Below are 15012 nucleotides of genomic sequence, written 5' to 3' on the forward strand. Positions count from 1 at the left end.
TTTTGACTGCCGCCACACACTGGACAGAAGATTTCAGCGTATTGTCTACAATGACACCTAGATCTTTTTCTTGTGTGCTGACCCCCAAGGTGGATCCCAGCATCAGGTAACTATGATTTGGATTGTTCTTCCCAATGTGCATCACTTTGCATTTGTCCACATTAAATTTCATCTGCCATTTGGATGCCCAGCCTTCCAATTTCTTAACGTCTTCCTACAATTTTTCATAGTTTGCATATGTTTTAACAACCTTGAATAATTTTGTGTCATATGCAAATTTAATTACCTCACTTGTTGTTTCAGTTTCCAGATAGTTACAAATATGTAAAATAGCACCGGTTCCAGTACAGATCCCTAAGGCACTCCACTATTCACCCTCCTCCATCAAGAGAAATGTCCATTTAATCCTACCCTCTGTATTCTGACCAATAACCAATTCCTAATACACAAAAGAACATTGCCTCCTATCCCGTGACTCAATTTTCTCAGGAGTCTCTCATAAAGAACGCTCACCTTTATAAAATAATGATTTCTTCTTTTGATGTGTGATCTGCTCTTCTTACTTTCCTGCATGATACCTGTAGATTACTGGTCCTCTCTTGTTTTTATTGTAGGAGAGATGTAGAGACATTTAAATATCTGAAAGATATAAAAGAACAAACAAACCTGTTTCAAAAACTGAGAGACTACAGAAGTAGAGGACACAAAAACTGCAAAAGAGGAAACTGAATGGCAACATCACAAAATACTTTTTCACCTCAATGTGCCTTCCTATGCAGTAACAGGAGGAACAATCTGGGTCCCTGCTCCAGACCAGTGCTAAATCAAACTACTGAGAGGTAGTCTAACCTGGGAAAAACTCAAGTAGGTTTGCCTTAGAATTTGGAGGCATCTATAAAACTAGGTGTAAGGATCTGATCAGGGTCCTCCTTTCTTCCTTCCCTCTCACAAAGGGACTCCATGGAATCACATAGTGGGAAAAGTGGTGGACGTCTCATCAAGGGGCCCGTCAGGACCTTGGTCCTCTAATTCATAGACAAGGAGAAGAAAAAACTAATAGTGGGGGCCTGTTCTCAAACAGAAGGGTATATACACAGAGAGGGTACAAAGTCCAAAATAGCAGAAAAAAACACTAAGAGCCTTCAAAACTGGGACACAAATCCTTTTAATTGTATAACTTGAATATCTATCTTGTGTTAATGACCTGACACAGGCAGCTTTATATATCATTATAATGACTTATGAATATGTGCACCATCATCAAACTTTTCAATATGCACCTTAGAATTGTTAGGAAGCATGCTCACATTTACACTATCAATATGCATGTTCACTTTTAGTATATAACCATATAAATGTTCACATTATTAATGTATATGTTTCAAAGGTTCCACTTAATTTTATTGTTTCACTTTTATATATTTTTATGCCAATATTTTTTATTTGCATCATGGCATTTTTACATTTGATATATCTTATTTGTCCTACTGCTTATTGTTCATTGTAAATTAAACACAGCCCGTGTTGGGTCATTAACACAAGATAGGTATTCAAGTTATACAATTAAAAGGATTTGTGTCCCAGTTTTGAAGGCTCTAAGTGCTTTTTTTCTGCTATTTTGGACGCAAACAGAAGGATGGAAGAGAAGATGGGTTAAGCCTGAAATACAGCTAAATCCCAAGGCACAGTGAGCCTTAAAGGAGGAGAAGCAGGGATCAATGGGGAGATCCCATTTCCAGGAGCAATAAGGAGAGCAAAGCTGTTGCCAGCTCTACAATCCAGCATAAGGAAAAGGTTTGGAACTACATGTGAAAGAGACCTGTGTGATAGGAAGTAGGTCCTAAGCCCTGGGTGCATTCTACTTGTCAGGTCTTCTGAGGTCATAAATGTGCTGACAGAGGAGAAGAAAGTCCTAGGAACAGGGAGAAGATGTCTACTGTGTGGAGATAACCCATGAGTGAGGGAAAAGCAGGTGGAGCACAAGTCAGAACACCACATGCCCTATACTGCCCAAAGCCAAGAGCTCATGGAGTACCTGAGAAGAAGGAGGAGGAGAGGGGTAATTAGAAGCTCCCCTGCCTTTGCCACAACCAAAGGAGGAGAAAGAAGACAGGGAACAGGACAGTGGAGATGACAGCATACCACAAAGGAGATCCACGACATTAGCACTGTGAGCAAATGTGAGACTTTTTGCCATCATCTCACTTTGTTTTTTTAGACTTTTATGTTTTATTGCTTTCATTGCTCTACTTTGTATATTTGTGTGCACCTGAGGAGGGCTCAATAAATGGGTATTTCTAAACAAACCCCTATTTGTCTCTCCTGGTTGTACATGCCTGTCCAGAGAATATGCAGCCAACCGACTGGACCCTGTATCATTGATCTATGTGCATGTGTAGAAACTGATGGAGGAGACAGATTAAGCCACAGATGCTGCCAAATAAAATATGTACCTGTCCCAGAGTGATACCTACATATAAATATCACTTATAAATGACCCCTTTAGCCCCCATCCCCACACCATACTTCTAAGAAAACGACTTCCTCTAAGCATTCATTTCATCTGGCATAAGATTAGTCCTAGTGTGGCTCCTTTCTAATTCATATAATTTCTCCAAAGCCAGAAGGCTACAAAGAGAGGCATAACTAGCAAAAAGGTGGAGGTGATTATTCCCCTGTATAGGGGTTGTTAGTAAGGCCTCACCTAGTGTTCAGTTTTGGAGGCTATATTTTGCTAAAAATAAGACTGAGGAACATGACTAAAATGGTACGAGATCTGCACCTGAATGTGTATACTGTGAAACAGGAAAATAAGAATTAGAGGACATGAAATAATGCTGAAAAGAGGAAAATTTACAAGCCACAAGAAATATTTTTTCACAGAAAGGGTGATGGAAGCTTGCAATGCTTTCACAGTGGGGATAGGGACAAAAACAGTGACAGAATTCACAAAGGCATGCGGCAAACACTGATGATCTTTATATAATGATACACTCACTTCAAAAATGCATAGAGGGGTGTGACCTGCATAAAGAAGCAGTTTCAACCCTAACCATTTTACTGGGCACACTATATGGGCCATGCTGGTTTTCTGCCATCATTTACTACCTTACTATGTTTTATAATTTCTTATTAACATTCAAAATATTCACATTACCTATTACAATTTTTTATATTTGTAAATTCTAATTTGTGCAATGATAATCAATTTACTTAAGAAAAAGGAAATAACCCAGAGCAAGAATATAATTAGAATCCATAAAGGAAAAAACCAAGTTAACAGACCTCCGCTTGTAGTCCTCAAATACAAAAGGAGCCCAACCGCTAATCCAAAAAGATTTAATAATCATTCTCTAAAGGTTATCAGTGAACTATAGAAGATATCTGAATTCTCTTATCACTTGATTTTCTGGTTCTCAAACATTTCTTCAGTTCCAGTATGTAACAGTGAGTGTGTTCAGAGCGAAGTCTGAGGTAATCATATTGGCAAAACAAAACAAACACAATCCACAGACATCTGCTGAGATCCCCCCAAAAATACATAATTGATACCACCAACCTTCATCAGGCATTTGCGTGTAAAGCACAAAAAGGAAGGCCCTTGCAGCTGGAGCACCTTTGGTCTTAACAGAAACTGCTTCCTTCTTTTGAGTTGTTTCAGTGACATCAGGAAACATCCAAATAATGAATTTTCATGCAAGTTCAAGCTTTCACTCTTGAAGAACATCTTTAGGAGCCAATCTCTGACTCTAAAGCAACCTTAATAATGATAATATTATTATTATGACTAACCTTCTTATCTGATCTCTCTAGATATCCTGTAAGATATCTGAGGAGAATGCTCTTTCTCAGAAACTCACTTCCTAGCAGAATTGGCTTTGCCACCAAATAAAACACTCTAGAGAGAGGTGAACAGACTCAGCAGGAACTTTAAACACTAAGGTCACAAAAGCAATTCCCCACTTGAAATAATTGGAACGCTTACCAAGTTCGGTAATCATAAACTCGTCTTCTGAATAAATTTTCTAGAACTTCTATTTTCTATTGCTGGCAAGAAAGTCCTTCATAAATAATGAACCTTTCCTGAACATCTGGTGCCCTCAAGAATAGCAACTGCTGTTCGAGGGTACCCACTTCTTGCTCCTGTGCTACACCCTTTTGAAGTTTCTCCAAATGTATCACTAATTGATAGGAGTGGAATAGAGACGGTTTCAACGTAGTTAAACCTTCCCATAGGGTTTTAAAATTAAGGGGCCCTTTTACTAAGCTGTGTAAGCGTCTACACGTGTCCAACGCGCGCCAAAATGGAGTTACTGCATGGCTACCCTGTGGCTCCTGTGGTAATTTAATTTTTGGAGCGCGTCCAATACTCACGTCCAAAAAATAAGTTTTATTTCTGGCTGCGCGCCAAGTGGCGTTTGGCTTGCGTAGGTTATTACTACCCAGTTACCGCGCAAGTCTTTACCACTAGGTCAATGGCTGGCGGTAAGGTCTCAGACCCAAAATGAACATGCAGCAATTTTGATTTTGCCGCACGGCCATTTTCACCAAAACATTTTTAAATGGCATTTTTTTTACAGGTGCTCTGAAAAATGATTCTGTGTGCGCCCAAAACCTGCGTCTACACTGCCACAGGCCATTTTTCAGCGCACCTTTGTAAAAGGACCTCTTAATGTCCTAGGTAGAGAATGACATAAGTGACAAAGTTTGTCCCTGTCCTCATCTGCACAAGCCTTGAATTCTTATGATTTTATATTTAAATCTTTTTATTAAAGTATAAAAAGGAACAATATTCTGTACAACTGTTTATAAATCACAAATAGAAAACAATATTTATTTTCAAAATTTCTATTCCACTCTATCTTTAGGATTCTAGATGGATTACAATGCAACATTCACAATCTAGCACATAAAATACAAAACAAATAGCACAATACGATAACCAACTGGTTCATAATTTAAGATTCATTAAATCAAATCATAAAAGTCAAGTATGCAGTCTGAAAGCCTGAACAAAAAGTGTTTAGGGAAACTTTAAAATCTTTCATGCCCCTCACAGAGCGGATGGATATTCAACGGCAAATCATTCCACAATTTGGGTCCCACTACACAGAATATAAACAATAGATTCTCTTCAAAATATATCATGCAAAAAAAAAAAAAGGATCATCCAGCAAATGAGCAGCTGCAGACTGCAAAATACTCGAGGGCTGATGCAAATGTAAAGTAGATGATACAACTGGAGAAATCTTATTAATCAAAACCTTGAACGCCACCAACAATATCTTGAAACATATCCAAAATTCAATTGGCACCCAATGTAATGCCATCACAACAGGTGTAATATGTTCTCATCCAGAATGCCCTGGAACACACCCATTAACTGACTTATTACAATAGTCAAAATGAGGACATACAGTGATACCTCGGTTTTCATTGATAATCCGTCTGAAAACAATCAACGAAAACCGAAACCGACGAAAACCGAGGCAATAATTTCCATATGAATCAATGTAAATCCAATTAATTAGTTCTAGACAATCCAAAATACATACCAAAAGCACATTTTATAGAGAATAAATATAGTCCCATGATGGAGCTAAAGGGAAAGGGTTAACTTATTAGCAAGGGAAACACTTAACAGGGACAATGAGATTTGAGCACATGTGATTTTATCTTACGTGCGTTGTGTTACATGCGCGGGGTGATGCTCACACAATGAGAAACAACGCCACAATGAGCAGGAGAATGTGTGGGTCGCCCTTTGTTTTCGCAAAATTAGCAGCGAGGTCACGTGGGCACGCCGACAAAATCTGAGGCAACCGACGAAATCCGAGACAAATGTTTCGCTGAAAAAAATCAACGAAATCCGAAACCGACGATAACCGAAGTCAACAAAAACAAAGGTATTACTGTACAACACTTTGCACAATAATAACAGTGAGTAACTATAACACCCCCCCTTACCCTTTTCAACCTCAAATAATAGCTGACTTCTACTACCACAAGGAATCCTAATCCACCCTGTTAAAATGTCCAGGAGTACAAAATACATCCCGCTCTGTAGCAGGGGAGAAATATGCCCTATGAAGCACTGTTATATATTTTTTAAAATCTGTGGATGAATAATAAGTCATCAACAATCTCAGGATTCAGTCTAGCTCTCTTGACTTTCAGTCCTTCCCCCAATAGAAAATGTCCTCTCAGAAGAAGTGCTGGTAGCAAGAATGCACAGGATCCCCTGTGCAACTTTTGCCCGCGCTCTTGCTTGTTTTTCCAAAAAATCAAAACATTGTCATCTGCATCACGCAAACATAAATAACTGTCCATTAAGGAGGAATCGTTTCATAAAAGTTGCTCATAAAACTGCTAACATCCTTTTTCATTCTTTTGGTGGGAGGGGCAGGGGCTCTTCCACAGATGTGACGCTTTCTGGGAATGTAGATTGTAGACGAGCCCGAGTTGTTGATGAACTTGAGCCTTCCATTTCGATTTGGTTTTGGTACAACCTTCTCAAAGATTAGGTTGCCTGTGTTTTTTTACATCTTCTGGGAAGATAATTGGATTGTATTTTAGACGTGGGTATAGAACAGAACCAACATTGTGGTGGATGAACAGGAAAATAAGTGTAAATTAAGTGTTGGAAATGTTCTTTGATGCCAGAAACCATGGATGAATCTGTTGCAGTAACAGTAAGATGCTTGAGCAACTGATGCTCCTGCTGGAATTCTGCATGACTGCGCAGCGCAGAATTCATGCGGAATTCCCCAGCCATGCAGGATTCAGCCTATTTGTGCAGAATCGAGCCCCTTTAGCCTGCAGTAAAGGAAGGAGTAAAGGAAGGAGTAAAGGAAGGCAGGCTGACTGCCCCCCCCCAAAACCTCAGTGGGACCACCCTGGGCCTACCTTAACACTCCCTGGTGGTCTAGTGGCCTCTTCGGGGGCAGGAAAGAACCCCACTTTTCCTGCCTGCTGCTGCCGCTCTCAGGCTGGTGCTTCATTTCTTCAAAATGGCTGCCGAGACTTCAAGTGGTAATCTTGTGAGACTGCCGCAGGAAGTCTCAGCGGCCATTTTCGAGAAGCAGTGATATCGGCCTAGAGCAGTGGCAGCAGGCAGGAAAGAGTCAAGTTGTTTTCCGCCCCAAACAGGTACTTCCAATGCAATTCCTAGCTCCCTGGTGAACGCAGGTGTGGTGGGCTATGGAAAAAACTGGATGGTGTATGGGTGTGGGGGAAGGGGGCTGAAAAAATATGGATGTGTGTGGGTGAAGGGGAGGACTGGAAAAAACAATGGATAGTGTGTAGATGCAGGGGGGCTGGAAAAACAATGGATGATGTGTAGGTGCAGGGGGGGACTGGAAAAAAAACTATAGATGGTGTGTGGGTGCAGCAGGGCTGGAAAAAACTATGGATGGTGTGTGGGTACAGGGACGGGGCTGAAAAAAAAGGTCATACTATGGGTGCTGGGAAAAGTATGGGTGGTATCTCTGTACAGAGAGGGGATTGTACTATTGTGTAAATTATGACAAACGTGAGAAATTTGCAACTTTTATGCGCACAATTTTGAATTTTTTTTTTTTGCGCAGAGTTCCAACAGGACTAAACTGGGAACGTGATGGATTGACATTGCAGACTGTAGGGGTCTGATCAGCAGATAAGTCTATTGTTGCCACATCGAAGGCAGCCAAAAGACAAATGATGTCATTTAACGGCGCTTCATTTAAATCCAAAAGCAGCTTCTGCAGTTTATCTTTGAATTGCCAGTTGTCTAAGATGTGTTAACTTTTTACTTATTGATACCAATTTTTTACAGATACTGTTCCATCCAGTTGGAGCAGCCTGTTTAAGGCTAGTCTCAAGCTTTTACTTATTATTTATTTGGATTTTGCTCACACCTTTTTCAGTAGCAGCTCAAGGTGAGTTACAGTCAGGTACACTTTTAGAGAATGCAATGGGGACAAAGCTTGTCCCTGTCCCTGCAAGCTCTGTCCCCATCCCTGTGGATTCTGCCCCCATCCCCGTGCCATTCTCTAGTCTTATGTCTCAACAAACAGCCTTCACTTTCAAAGAAACTCCATTCTGCCCCAAGATCTCAGGTGCCTCCTGCTGCTTAGACTCCTTCGGCAATGAGCCAGTAGTATCAACTGCTTTAACCAGCTTCCAAACTACAGAGAATTGCATTCCCTCTCCAAGGGAAAGGCATCCTTTGCTGGTTGTTCCATACACCTTGGAGTGGACATGACCAGCACAGTGTCAGCTTACATTTCCAACTTCTCAAGCAGGGTACTCCCAGGTCACTTCCTCTAGTGTGTGTGTGTGTGGGGGGGGGGGGGGGGGGGGGGCAGTCCTCTGGGCTTGGTGATAACTTCCAGCTTCACTGGTAGTGAAGGGCCTACTTCCACTCCCACCAACATATAATGAATCCCCTGGAGTGGACAAGATACCGCTGATTTGTATCATCATTTCTGCTGGTGACTGCAGTTTTGCTTTATGTTTGCAACACATTCCAGTAAGAAACAAATATAAAATTATAGTACAAGAAATAGGGAACTTGCAGGAGAGATCACGCAGTGCACATTCTAGTCAGTCCTCTTAGTTTCCCTTATTCATTAACTTCTCAAAAACACAGCTGTACTTGTACTGCCATTTACTATATATACTATCTGCTACCACATTTGCTTATTTTCGATCTGACGAAGAAGGGCAACCTTCGAAAGCTAATCAAGAAATGTATTATGTCCAATAAAAAAGGTATCATCTTATTTTCTTTTCCATGTTTTATTTTGTTTGATTTCTATTGATAACCTAACTGAAAGACAATTTGTTTCCATAAGAGTAGCCATACTGGGTCAGACCAATGGTTATTTTGTTATGATTTTTTGTTACATTTGTACCCCGCACTTTCCCACTCATAGCAGGTTCAATGCAGCTTACATATTTACCTGGGGCAATGGAGGGTTAAGTGACTTGCCCAGAGTCACAAAGAGCTGCCTGTGCCTGCAGTGGGAATCGAACCCAGTTCCCCAGGACCAAAGTCCACCATGCTAACCACTAGGTCACTCCTCTTTTGTTAAGGATATAGAAAACTAAAAGTGGTCCACAGGAAGGCGACAAAATGATATGGGGCCTGCACCATAAGACATATGAGAAGAGACTGGAAGACCTGAGTATGTATAGCAATGGTCCATATCTAGCCCTGTATCCTGCTTCCAACAGTGGCCAAGCCAGGTCACAAATACCTGGCAGAAACCCAATTAGTAGCAATATTCCATGCTACCAATCCCAGGGCAAGCAGTGGCTTTCCCCTTGTCTATCTTAATAATAGACTATGGACTTTTCCTCCAGGAATTTGTTCAAACCTTTTTACAAACTGGCAACAAGTTCCAGCCTTAACTATTCTTTAAATGAAAAAATATTTCCTCAAGCTTTTTTTTTTTTTTTTGGATCTCAGCAGATGTCTGTGGATTTTTTTTTTTTTGCCAATATGATTACCTCAGACTTCGCTCTGAACACTCACGGGTTACATACTGGAACTCAAGAAATGTTTGAGCACCAGAAAATCAAGCGATAAGAGAATTCAGATATCTTCTATAGTTCACTGACACCTTTAGAGAATGATTATTAAATCTTTTTGGATTAGCGGTTGGGCTCCTTTTGTATTTGAGGACTAGAAGCGGAGGTCTGTTAACTTGGTTTTTTCCTTTATGGATTCTAATTATATTCTTGCTCTGGGTTATTTCCTTTTTCTTAAGTATATTGATTATCATTGCACAAATTAGAATTTACAAATATAAAAAATGTTAAGAAGTAATGTGAATATTTTGAATGTTAATACGAAATTATAAAACATAGTAAAATAGTAAATGATTGCAGAAGACCAGCATGGCCCATATAGTGTGCCCAGTAAAATGGTTAGGGTTGAAACTGCTTTTTTATGCAGGTCACACCCCTCTATGCTTTTCTGAATTGAGTTTATCATTACATGGAGACCATCAGTGTTTGTTCCATGCCTTTGTGAATTCTGTCACTGTTTTTGTCAGTTGCATGTCCAGTGATGTGGAATATTCTGCCTGTTTCTTGTGCTACTGTACCAACGCAGGACACTTCAAAAAGCTTTTGAAGTCTCACTTATTTGTTCAAGCCTTTTAATATTTTGCAGCCAGACTTTTATAGTTTTATTTGCTATTGCTTTGGGTGGGGGAGAATGGGTATTGTAATTGTCTGTGTTATGTGTTAATTGTGAACGTTATATTGTTACCCACTTAGGTTTAAGAGGGATATAAGTTTTAGAAATAAAAAAATAAATAAGTGCAAACATAAGTGACTTGCCCTTTGTGTGCCTAAATGTAATGGGGTTGATTTTCAGCATGTGTTAGGTGGGCAGGAAAGGCCCCTGCTTGCTTAAACCATGCGGAGTGGGCCACCCATCAATATTCAGCGGCACTTAATCAAGCAGTGTCCCTGAACATGGGCTATAACCACACAACAAATATGAGAAGAGCAGGGGCGGAGTTAGAAAGGAGCTGGACATGGGCTATATTCAATGCCTGGATCCACACAGCTAAGTGGCTACATAGTACTGTATAAAAGCTGTCCGATATGTCACTGCTTAGCTATACAGGTTCCAGCGCTGAATATCGTCTGGCACCTGTATAACTTCTGGGTCACCGAGCCAATCCCCCTCCCCAATCTTTCCACTCTGTTCCCCAACTCCCCTTGCTCCCGATCACACTTTTCTGGGGTAAGCCAATAATCCCTGGGATCAGTAACATGAAATCTTGCTATTTGGGATTCTGCCAGGTACTTGTGACCTGTATTCCTGGATTGGCCACTGCTGGAAGCAGGATATTGGGCTAGATGGACCATCGGTCTGACCCAGTTTGGCTATTCTTAATGTTCTTATGATCTCTCTCTGCACCCAGAACCTCCCTGGATTCAAATACCACCTTCTTCCACCTTCTTCCACACACACCCCCCCTCCCCGATTCATCCATCCTCTAAAGAGACGTCCTGTCCTCATGCAATGAACTCACCTCTCCTGGCACCCTTGGACCTCCCCTGGACACCCCTTCATCCTCCATGAGGGGAGATCCCTGTGGTTTCTAGAGGTATGGGGCTGGAGTGGTTCCTCAAAATGGCAGCTATATACACAAAAAGTAGCACATACGAGTTTATCTTGTTGGGCAGACTGGATGGACCATGCAGGTCTTTTTCTGCCGTCATCTACTATGTTACTATGTACCTACTGCTAGGTGTCAGTCTTCCATATAAGGGTAATTAGCCAGTCAAATATTGGGGAGAATGCATGCTGAGCTATGACAGAAAAGGAACAAGCTATAACCAAATAAAGTAAACAAGAAAGCTACAACTTTTAAATCTGTCTGCAGGATGATGAAATCTTCGCTTCACTTACCCAAGGCACACTTTCTGCTAGCTGACTTAATTTCTTTTTGTACTTTTATTTTCTTTCTATGGAGATCTCTCTCCTCTCAATACTGTGGACATTTGGTGCTGTACCTAATGCTATTTACTTTGGGATTCGAAAGTGTTACATAGCACCAGGGCTTTTTTTTTTTCCTGCCTTCCAGAAATGTTCTATCCACCCCATTACATTTTTCACTCAAAATCTGCCATTACTGCACCAGCCAGTCTCAGACCTGTGACTCTCAGAAGCAGCCACCACACCGTACCAGCTGAAAAAAAAAAAGCCCTGGTTACCCTGCCCCTGAGGTTGGCTGTACATGAGTACCAGCATCTTTTTTCCTAGAAAAAAAAATAGTGCACAGTACCTTTGCTTTCTTCACTCATGTGAGTTAGAGTTATTTGTATTTTTTTGTTTGAAATGCTCATCAACATTGAATAATTTTTTTTTAATATTACAAAAAGAAAACCAGAGAGAGAGAGAGAGAGAGAGAGAGAGAGAGAGACCCCTCGTTGTGATATACAATCCAGAGCTGGAAAAACTGAAAAACATCTTTAAGTCACTATTCCTGGAAGATGAATCATTACAAGAAATGTCCTCTGCTCTTTCCAGGAATCACTGAACAGGAAACAAAAAAATAGCAAAAACAAAAAGTCAGCACATATCACAAGACCCTACAGTTATCCATCATGAAAAGATATTCAACATACCAGGGGGTTCTACTTGGGCTTCCTCCTCTAACAGTATGTACTATTTAATGAAGAAAATGTAAAGAGGGGAGAACAGTTCAGGAACAGACGAGAACAAAGTTACACAGACAAAACTATTCTACATGAGAGAGAAAAGCAAGGTGACACCTCCACGGGGAGAACATCTTCCAGGATTAGACCACTTGCATCAATAACCTTATGATAAATGTGGTCTAGAGTAAACCTAGCTCGAGACACATTTGAAGTTAACATGATCAAACCCTTCAAAATGAACAGAAAAAGGTTACTTAGCAAGAGATAAGGATTTCTGATTCACTTCTTGCTATAACTGCTGTGTCTGTGCGATATCTTCCTCCAATCGCATCATTCCACGTTCCTCGCCCTTCGTACCATCACCACAAATTTAATCTAGGATTCTCTTGAACATTCAGACGTCATCGTTTGCTCTGACCGGTTCACTCTGCTCTGACCTCAGGAAGGAAACATCAGCTTCTGAGAACTACTCAAAAAAGTGCCTGTGAAGGGCAATTTTATAACCAAGAGCACGAATTTACCTGTCTCTCGCACACACAAACGTATACAATATCAGCACCTTTGCAGGTTATGGGGGAAATTCTAAACAAGCCGCTCAAGAGGGGTACCGACGAAAATGAGCATTAAGTGCTACTTGTGGTGTATGTAATTATTCTATAAAGAGTCAATGGCTGCCAGTTTATGCCAGAGTTCAATTTAAATTCTATTGTCTCATTTATAAAGTAATTTATGGGTCAGTTCCATTGTACTTTTTAGATCATTTTGTCTTTTTTTTTTTCAAAAATCTAGGGCTACTAGATCATCAGCCTTATTTACTTTTCCTTTGCTAAAAACTATGAAAAGGTTTAGACTATTAGCCTATTTTCTTTCCAAGCAGCTCGTCTTAGTAAAGATGTTCAGATCTTTTTTTTACTTACTGCTCCAAATTATTTTCAATTTTAGAAAACAGGATACTAGGCTAGATGGACCATTGATCTAACCCAGTATGGCTACATTTATGTTCTTATTTAGTTCAAATTTTTGTTTTGCAATCTAATAGTTAGTGTAGATTACTTTATTTAGGTTTTTTGAACTGAGCATGTAGATTTTGCTGATTATTGTCATTATTCCTGGAAATGTCCAGCTTCTTTCTCACTGGAATCCGCTCTGAACTGTGATGTATTAGTGGAATACAAGTTACATTGTTAATGTTAATAGCACAGGGAATCGGAGCCAGACTTACGCCTGCTAAAACCTGGTATAAATACTGGTGCCCAAGTTAGGCGCACTTCAGTGTTCCATAAAAATGCGTGTAGCTTTTTGGAACATCCCTGACACACCCATGTCCCTCCCACGGCCACACCCTTTTGAGATACACACTATTGGAGCTAGGTGACCTGCTTTACAGAATATTGTGCAGCCAGATGAGTGCGCCAATTAACATCAATAATTAGTTGTTAGCACCCACAATTACTGATGGTTAAGAGCTCGCTAACCAATTAATTTGCGCATGCATTTTGATAGCATGCCAGTGGCAGCAAAGTGACTAAGGGCTACTCTGTGAGGGTGCCCACCAGTGGTACAGTGTGAAAGTGCAAGGGGGCATTCAGATGGTTGGAGAACAGAAGGGATATGGGCAGTGCTGCCACTTGTGTGAGCAACTTTTTTTTTTATTTGTACCCCACGCTTTCCCACTCATGGCAGGCTCAATGCGGCTTAGGTACTTATTTGTACCTGGGGCAATAGAGGGTTAAGTGACTTGCCCAGAGTCACAAGGAGCTGTCTGTGCCTGCAGTGGGAATCAAACCCAGTTCCCCAGGACCAAAGTCCACCACTCTAACCACTAGGCCACTCCTCCACTCTATAAGTTACACACACCCTTTCCACAATTACACGACTGCAGCTACAGGATGCTAGGCTTGATGGACCCTTGGTCTTTTCCCAGTGTGGCATTACTTATGTACTTATATACTTATACCAAGTCTATGCTGTTGTAACAGCGGGCGTGTAAATGTTAAGTCACACCGATGCCAAGTTATGCCAGTACCTGTGGGTCCAGATGCCGTTATAGAATCGGCTCTGACCACGCAGCATTGGGGGGCCTAAAAGGGAGTGCTCAGTTATAGACCTACCCCTCAAGTTTGTCCAACGAATAGCATCCTGGCCGGTTAAATAGTGTTTAACTAGCTACCCATGAATATTCAGCGGGAGATAGCTGGTTATCTCCAGTTGAATATCCACAGTCAGCGCTGAGTGGATATCTGGTTATATCAAGTGATATAACCGGCCAGTCGCTAATATTCAGCTATTTTTGGTGGCCAAATTGGGCCACTGAAATAGCAGGCCCATCTTTGGCCAGTTTGAACTTAATCGGCCGGCACTGAATATTGCCTTGGCTGGTTAAGTTAAAACCAACCAAATTTAAACTGGATATTCAAAGCCAGTCACTGGAAATGGCCTGGCATTGAATATCCAATCTCAGCGCCGGCCACAGCAGGCGGCCCAGCTAACTCCCGTGATCTGAATTTCGATCACTATAACTTTACATGATTTTCTTTTGTTTACTGACCTTCATGTCTGTAATTCTCTACACGGGCCATATTCAGGGCAATGCTCATATTAGTCTTCTCCTCAAGTCACTTCACTGGCTTCCTATCCATTTCCGCATACAGTTCAAACTCCTCTTATTGACCTATAAGTTCATTCACTCTGCAGCTCCTCAGTACCTCTCCACTCTCATCTCTCCCTGCGTTCCTCCCCGGGAACTCCGTTCACTGGGCAAATCTCTCTTATCTGCACCCTCTCCTCCACTGCTAACTCCAGACTCCGTTCCTTTTATCTTGCTGCACCATATGCCTGGACTAGACT

The 15012-nt window shown here is 41.0% G+C and overlaps 1 long non-coding RNA gene across 3 annotated transcripts in view; it reads right to left on the reverse strand.

The window, feature by feature from the left end:
- LOC115460208 overlaps positions 1-15012 on the reverse strand; it is a 232554-nt gene that overhangs the window by 29097 nt on the left and 188445 nt on the right. For all 3 annotated transcript variants that reach the window (XR_003940412.1, XR_003940411.1, XR_003940413.1), the window contains exon 3: positions 514-639. This is a non-coding gene — a long non-coding RNA (uncharacterized LOC115460208). The remainder of the gene's footprint in view (positions 1-513; positions 640-15012) is intronic.

The sequence above is a fragment of the Microcaecilia unicolor genome, chromosome 1, assembly GCF_901765095.1.
Source record: "Microcaecilia unicolor chromosome 1, aMicUni1.1, whole genome shotgun sequence".
NCBI classification, from domain to species: Eukaryota; Metazoa; Chordata; class Amphibia; order Gymnophiona; family Siphonopidae; genus Microcaecilia; species Microcaecilia unicolor.